Source organism: Tigriopus californicus, chromosome 7, assembly GCF_007210705.1.
Source record: "Tigriopus californicus strain San Diego chromosome 7, Tcal_SD_v2.1, whole genome shotgun sequence".
Taxonomy (NCBI): domain Eukaryota; kingdom Metazoa; phylum Arthropoda; class Copepoda; order Harpacticoida; family Harpacticidae; genus Tigriopus; species Tigriopus californicus.
Genome location: NC_081446.1, coordinates 15,383,965 through 15,391,040, shown reverse-complemented (window position 1 = coordinate 15,391,040; position 7,076 = coordinate 15,383,965). Strand labels below are relative to the sequence as shown.

Sequence of the window (7,076 nt, the reverse complement as noted above, 5' to 3'; positions counted from 1 at the left end):
AACTGTTGGGTAACCACAACAACGAGGACTTGATTAATATCAAGAGCGGAAGCAAGGGGCTTCTGGGTGTGGAATTGCCTTGATTATTGGCAATTAGTTTGTCAAGGAGAATATATCTCCGTCAGGTTATGGCCGGTTTCGAACCCTTGACTTCAGGGCAAACAACCTCTTCCCTGCCCTCCAATCAGTCTTGACACAACACTTGTTGAGTTTAGCATTGGGATTAGTGGGAGAGAATTTGCCCCGAAGACCTAAGATTAGAGCGGATGTGACGCCCATTAGGGAGGGGGAAGTTCTCCCATGGAATCTCGCCCCTCTTTACTCACCACTCATCTACCTAATACTTACCACCCTTGGTATCTTTAGTTCAATCCAGGAAGAATAGCTGGCATCATCTTTTCCGTGGTAGACCCTGTGAAACAATTTCTCCAAGATCTGTTACGTCTAATTGTTGGAGCTCGGGTTATTCTCGGAATCTGATGGTGTCAAGCAATTCTTGGCTCACTTGAAAACCGTCTAATGGCACAAATGATTGGTACAAAAGGGCATTTTCGCTCCCCGAAAATGAGCCGAAATTGGTGCTCCTCCCTTTGAAACCGGTGCTTGAATTCGCTTTGATGAGAGGTTACACAGAAAAAAAATCACCCACCGTTCGTTCCTCAACGAAGAGAGAGTCTCCTATGACGTTACTCTGGAGTTGGGAAGGAATGCTGCATGCTCAGTTTATTTCGAAACTACAGACTAGGGTATAGTGAACGCTCTATGAAAACAAGTGTTAAGCGCAATTACCTACTAATTGCTTGGGCTTTGGTCGCCTTATTGTTTGCACAGTCAAAACGTGCGCTCAAAAAATAGACCCAGATCTGAATCCATGAACGGCAGTCAAGGACCTCTCGGCAGTCTTGGCACGCTCTTCGCTGTCCTCGTATTCTTGTTGAGCCTTTCGAAATTTGGCCAGATTCAAGGCAGCAATCTCTTCGGCAACTTCAATCTGCTGCTTGTAGGTCTTGATCTTCTGCTGAAGTTTTTGAGCCAGTTCGGACATCAGTTCCTGATTTTTGTGGTCCTCTTCCCGTTGAAACTCGAGCTCCTTAACCCGTCGCTCAGCTCTTTGGTAGGCCTTGGAGGACTCTGAGGTGCCGGCCTGAATGGGGCCCAATTCCATTTCCAATTCGCGGATCCTCATCTCGAGTTTACTCATGGCGGCCCGGCCCATCTTGGCCGCATTCGTCTCGGCCTCAGCCAGTCTGGTTTGTAACTCGTTCAACTGGGATTCGAGGGCCCGTCGGTGCTTTTCTTCGGTAGAGGTATGGTCCTGTTCAGCTCGAAGTTCATCAGCTAAACGTCCAGCATCCACCATGGCCCGTTTGGCCTTTTCCTCCGCATTCTTGGCCATGGTCGTCATGTCGTCGATCTCGGCCTGGAGCGAATGGATCATGGACTCAAAGGCTCGTTTTTCATTCATCGCTTTGGTGTTGATGACGGACATCTCGTGGAGTGCTCCTCGACTCTCCTCTAGCTCCATTTGGACTTGTTGAGTGGCCCTATCAGCACTTTGAATGAGGCAAGTGGACTATTCAACTTCCCCAGAGAGCGCAGTGCCTCTTCGCTGGGCCATGTTGACTGCTTCTTGGATTTCTTGCCGATGTCGAGATTCTTCTTCATAGCCTTGGATGGACCCTCGAAGTTGGCTCTGATAACGCTTAACGGCCTTCTGGCCTTCCACATTTGCTTTATTGGCTTGATCCAAGCTGATTTCAAGCTCGTTGATGTCGGCTTCCAATTTATTTTTGATTCGCAAGGCCTCCGTCTTTGCCCCTTCCTCGGCCTCGAGAGAGGCTGACAAAGACTCCATGGCCCTCTCGTGGTTTTTCCTGTAAAGCAATATGAGTTTTCTTAAGTGTGCAATTGACTTTTCTATTTCTATATTATTGACCTCGTATTGTTGAATTCCTCGTCTTTCTCCTGGATCCTTCGATCAATTTCCTGTTTCAATTGGCCAAGTTCCAATTGGGAACGTAAGACCTTATTCTCCTCTTGTTCCAAAGCGGCCTCAGCCTCTTCCAAGGCTCCTTGGAGTTCTTCCTTGTCCACTTCCAATCTGCGGCGCTGCTTATCCAGTTCATGAATGGACCTGCCTCCATCGCCGAGTTGTTCCAACAGATCCCTGATTTCGTCGGCAAGATTCTTGTTTTCTCTCTTCACCACATCAATTTGCTCAGTGGCTTCATCATGAGCAGCCCTTAGGCGGAAAAGTTCGCTGTTATAGTTTCGGCTCTCGCGATGACTGGCCTCAATCTCTTGGGTCAAGTCATCAGCTTTCGTGCTCCACTCTAATATGACCTAGAGATGAGATTCCTTTCAACTCAAACATTTCAACAACACTAAAGTACACCTAAGAAACTACTAACCTTGTCAAAGTTACGGCCACGTTTTTCGTTGATAACACCAGAGGCATGAGTTCGTGCGTATTCGGCAGAAATCTCTTCGAGGTCAGTCTGCAAACGCATTGAAGACTTCTCTCCATTTGCAATTTTTGAGGTTAACAATTCCACGGTCTCCTCGGCCTCAGTGAGCCTCATGGTCAATTTCCCTTTGGATGATTCGAGTTCCTCAACACGAGCAATGCCCTCAGTCTCGAATCTAGTACGCCACAACTGGATCTCAGATTGGCCTTTGGAGAGTGCTTTCAAAGCGTCGGATTTTCTCTCATGTTCATTTTCCAATCTTTCGCGATAGCACTCGAACTCCGTGGTCAGTCCTTTCAGCTTGGCCAAAAGTGCAGATCGATCTCTGGCTTCTGCGTCCCCTAATGACTTCATGTCGTTGACTTGAGTCGTTAAGGAGTTCTTCTGCTTACTCTGAGAAGCCAAGGAGTTCTCCATGTCGTCAATTTGCCGTTCCAGGTCCATTTTCTCCATTTCCAATCGCTTCTTTTGAGACTCAGCTTCATTCAAGGCCCTGGCCAAATCGTCTATTTGTTGGTGAGCTTCGGTGATCGATCCCTGAGTCAGTTTTCCATCACGATCCAGCTCGGCTTTGGCTCGTACACCTTCCTCCAGAGTTTGTCTGGCTTCATAGAGATCTCGTTCCAAGCAGGCCTTGTCCTTTTCAGCCTTCATCTTGCTGCCATTCAGAGTGTCGATTTGCTCACCCAGCTCAGCCATGGTGTTGTTTTGCTTCATGCGAAGGGCCGACAAGGTCTGTTCGTGGGAAATGTTCCTCTCCTCAATGTCGCGCTTGAGACGTTCCAATTCAAGTTCACGTTTTCTGTTCAACTCGACTTGGGTGGCTGTGTTAGCTCCCGCTTCATCCAGTCTCAAGCTCAAATCCTCGAGGTCTTTGCTTAACATGCTTCGTGCTTTTTCAGCCTTGCATTTGGAGGCTCGTTCCACTACAAGCTGTTCTTCCAGTTCTTCGATCCTGGATTGAATCTCTTTTGTTTGTTTCATATACTTTCCTCCGAGAGTGGCTTCATCGTCGAATTTGGCCAGCAACAAGGACCATTCCTTTTCTTTTCGGAGCATACCTTGATGCAGTTCTGATTTGACCCTTTCCAAATCAGCAATAGTTTCTTGGGTCAACTTGAGATCGGATTCGACCTTCCGTTTGATTTTTTCGACCTCCGATTTGGCTTTCTTTTCCCTCTCCAAATTGTCTTCAGCCTCGTCCAAGCTCATTTCGAGTTTGCTCTTGATCCTAATCAGATGATTGCACTTGTCCTCGATGGCTTGAGCATTCTCTTCAGTGTGGAGACGTCCATCTTGAGCTGAGCGCTTCTCTTTGGTTAATCTAGAAATCAAATCGTTCTGGTGTTGTAGCTCCTCTTTCAGATTGGCAATCTGGAGATCCATTTGTAGTTTGTCCTCCTGACTGAGAGTTGACCGGGCGTTCATATCCTCAATTTCAGCCATGAGCAAGGCCTTTTGGCTTTGAACTTTTCCCTGTTATTGCTCGATGTTGGCCTTGTATTGTTGCTCATCGGCAATTCTTGCCTCCACTTCATCCAGCTGTCTTTGGACATCCGATGCCATGTTCTCAACCCTGGTTGTTTTATCAATGATGTCCTTGACCGCGCTTCCTCCGCTCTTAATGGCCAGATTCAGCTCATTTTTTTGGCTAAAAAGAACCTGGTGCTTGGCTTCCACTCGTTTTCTATCCGCCAATGCCTGGCCAATGTTCTTGTTGGCAATATCGATCTTCTTCTCGTACTCGGCCTTAAATTGAGCAAACTTGGAACATTTCAAGTTGGGCTTCAGAGCCAACCAAAGTTGCCACCAAAGCCAGGTCTTGCCAATGTAGTAGTTCCGAATGGTCCTTTGGCAACAATAAAGCGCCAGCTTTTGGTCTTGCATTTTCTTGAATATCATTCTGGACTGCTTGCCCCTTGCGGTAGATTGCAACCAAGAGAGGACCAAAGCCACACGATCCTCTCGTAGCTCTTCCATGTAACCAAGTGTTCCAGCCCTAAAGAACACCTTGGTGTGTCCCAAGCGATATTTCTCTGGTTCCAATTGAACCGCGTCCAATACGGCCTTGGCAGCTGCTTTGTCGTTCTTGGCCTTAGCGACGGCGGTTGCGGCTAAAATATTGTATCTGGCCTTGAAATCGGTATATCCCATTTTGTTTGGAAATCCCTTTCGACAAATAGCGATACCAGCTAAAACACCGTTACATTGATACTGGTGCATAATCAGATCAGATTGAATCATTCCTGGCTGCTTGTGAGTGTTTGGAACGACGCATCGAATGAAAGAAGGATCAGTGGCATACAGAGTCTTCATGAGATCGTCCAGCTGGCCCTTGTAGAACGACGAGACAGTTTTGCCGCCTCCTTTCTTCCTGGAGCCACTGGTGGTGTCCTTCTTGGCCTCTGAAGGCTGTCCAGGGTGATCCCGGAAACATTCAATGAGCATCTTGTTGGAGCCATTTTTCATAAGTTCCACAACAGTGTCGTTGAGTGGATCCTTGTTCTTCTCCAACCAACCCGACAAATTGTATGACACCATGGCAGCATAATGGATAATGGCGAAATGTGCATTTGGATCTGGCCTTGGGTTGGCCTTAGAAAACGTGTCGCATTTCCCGAGTAGGTTCTCATGGAGTTTCGAGGCAAAAGTTGTATCCGTTGCTTTGGGAAACAGAGACTCCTCTTCCAGAATGGCCAAAAGACCCATGGGTTTTTCAAACATGTCGATGCATCTTTGCAAATCCATGCCAAAGTCCACGTTGGTCCACTCAATCCCTTCTCGGACATACTCCTCTTGTTCCAAGACGAACATATGGTTGTTGAAGAATTGTTGCAGTTTCTCATTGCAGAAATTGATGCACAGTTGTTCAAAGCCATTGTAGTCGAATATTTCGAATCCAGCAATATCCAGACATCCAATGTATTGAACCTTTTTCATCGTAGGATCCACCAGAGTCTCGTTGCATTTGTCCACAATGAATCGGAACACCAGCTCGTAAATCTTGCGTGCAATGCCGGCCACAGAACTGGCGGCCTGTGGACACGTCTGGCCTTTGGTCACCCATTCGGTTCCGACCTTCAACTTGGGCTTGCAGAAGTAGTTGATCATCCATTCGGCGTCAATACCACACAAGTCAGCCACCTTATGGGAATTGTTATCGTTCTTGATCTCAGCTTGTTCCTCCTTGCCCACGGGCACAAAATCCTTGGTCATGTTACCCATATGCATGACTGTGGCTGTTAGCTTGTAGATGTTGTACTTCTCCTCCTTGGTGAAACCCAGGATGTCATACGCCTCGTCTGCAAATTGCATATCCTCCTTGTCGTCAATGGCCTCCACCGAAACCTTTCCTTGGGACACCCACCAGTAATCATAGATGTTGTTGGACAGATGACATTTCGCCTTCAAATCCGGGATCGAATCCGACATGATATTGTAAAAGGCGTGATAACAGCGCTCCAGTTCGGCTTGGTAGGTAAGGCGAGATTTTTCCAGGAGATAAATCACCATGTCGGCTCCGGAGAGCTTGCCACCTTGATTGAACCAGATGCGGATGAACTTGCCAAAGCGGGAGGAATTGTCGTTCCTCACGGTCTTGGCATTGCCCCAAGCTTCCAGAACTGGATTGGTTTGAACAATCTTGTCTTCCAGAGACGCCTCTCCTTCTTTCCTCTTACCTGAGGCTCCAACGCAAGCAAAGTAGGCAATCACCTTCTTTGTGTTCTCCGTCTTGCCAGCTCCGGATTCACCCGTGATCAGAATCGATTGATTCTTCCCGACATTCATCATACCTTGGTAGGAGCCTTCGGCCACTCCAAAGATGTGAGGTGGACATTCGCCTCGTCGTCGCCCGATGTACACTTCAATTGCCCGTTGAGTGTAAATCGGATATCGCTTGTAGGGATTGATGGCGATGCAGAATAAGCCCGAGTAAGTGTAGATCAGCTGGTTCTTGTAGCGCACGATCGAGTTCCATAAAACGCAAGCGTCGTTCAAATACGTCAAATTGGACATGTCGTCGCAGCAATCGAATTTGGGCGGATTCACTTGATGAACTTGATTTTTTTTAAAGACCTTTTTCTGAAAGATGAGAATGGTTTTGGCTTTTTTTAAGTTCAAACAAAGACGAATGAAACAGCTTGAAAAAGATGCAGTAAATCTTTTAGTCCATCAAATCTAAACTAATATTGTACAAAATCAAAGGATTTATGGGGGAAGAACGCACGCTAACAAGCATCACTGTACCGAATACGTATACCAAATTGAAAATCATTAACAATAAAAGTACTTCGCCTGACTTTTGATTGAGTCATTAATTAAATCAGGGTTGACTGCCGGTGAGGAAATTTTATTTCGCTATTTGTTGCAGTACTGATATCATAGTTTGGCTGAAATGTCAAAGATATTTTGACATATACATATGTATATATGTATTTCTTGTCTTAGATCTTATTTTACACCACAAATCTTTTTAATTTGGGCTACGCCTCATACATTAGAAAAATTAATGCTCTTGAAAACCAAATGACGGAATTTGAGATGCACGAAAGTGCGTTTTCAAATGCAATAGTGTGAAGAAGTGTTTAATAGTCCAAGTCGTTGAAT

The 7,076-nt window shown here is 46.3% G+C and overlaps 1 pseudogene; it reads right to left on the bottom strand.

Annotated features, from left to right (window-relative positions):
* Positions 1–697: 697 nt before the first annotated feature.
* Positions 698–7,076, bottom strand: part of LOC131884063 (myosin heavy chain, muscle-like) — a 7,284-nt pseudogene continuing 905 nt past the window's right edge.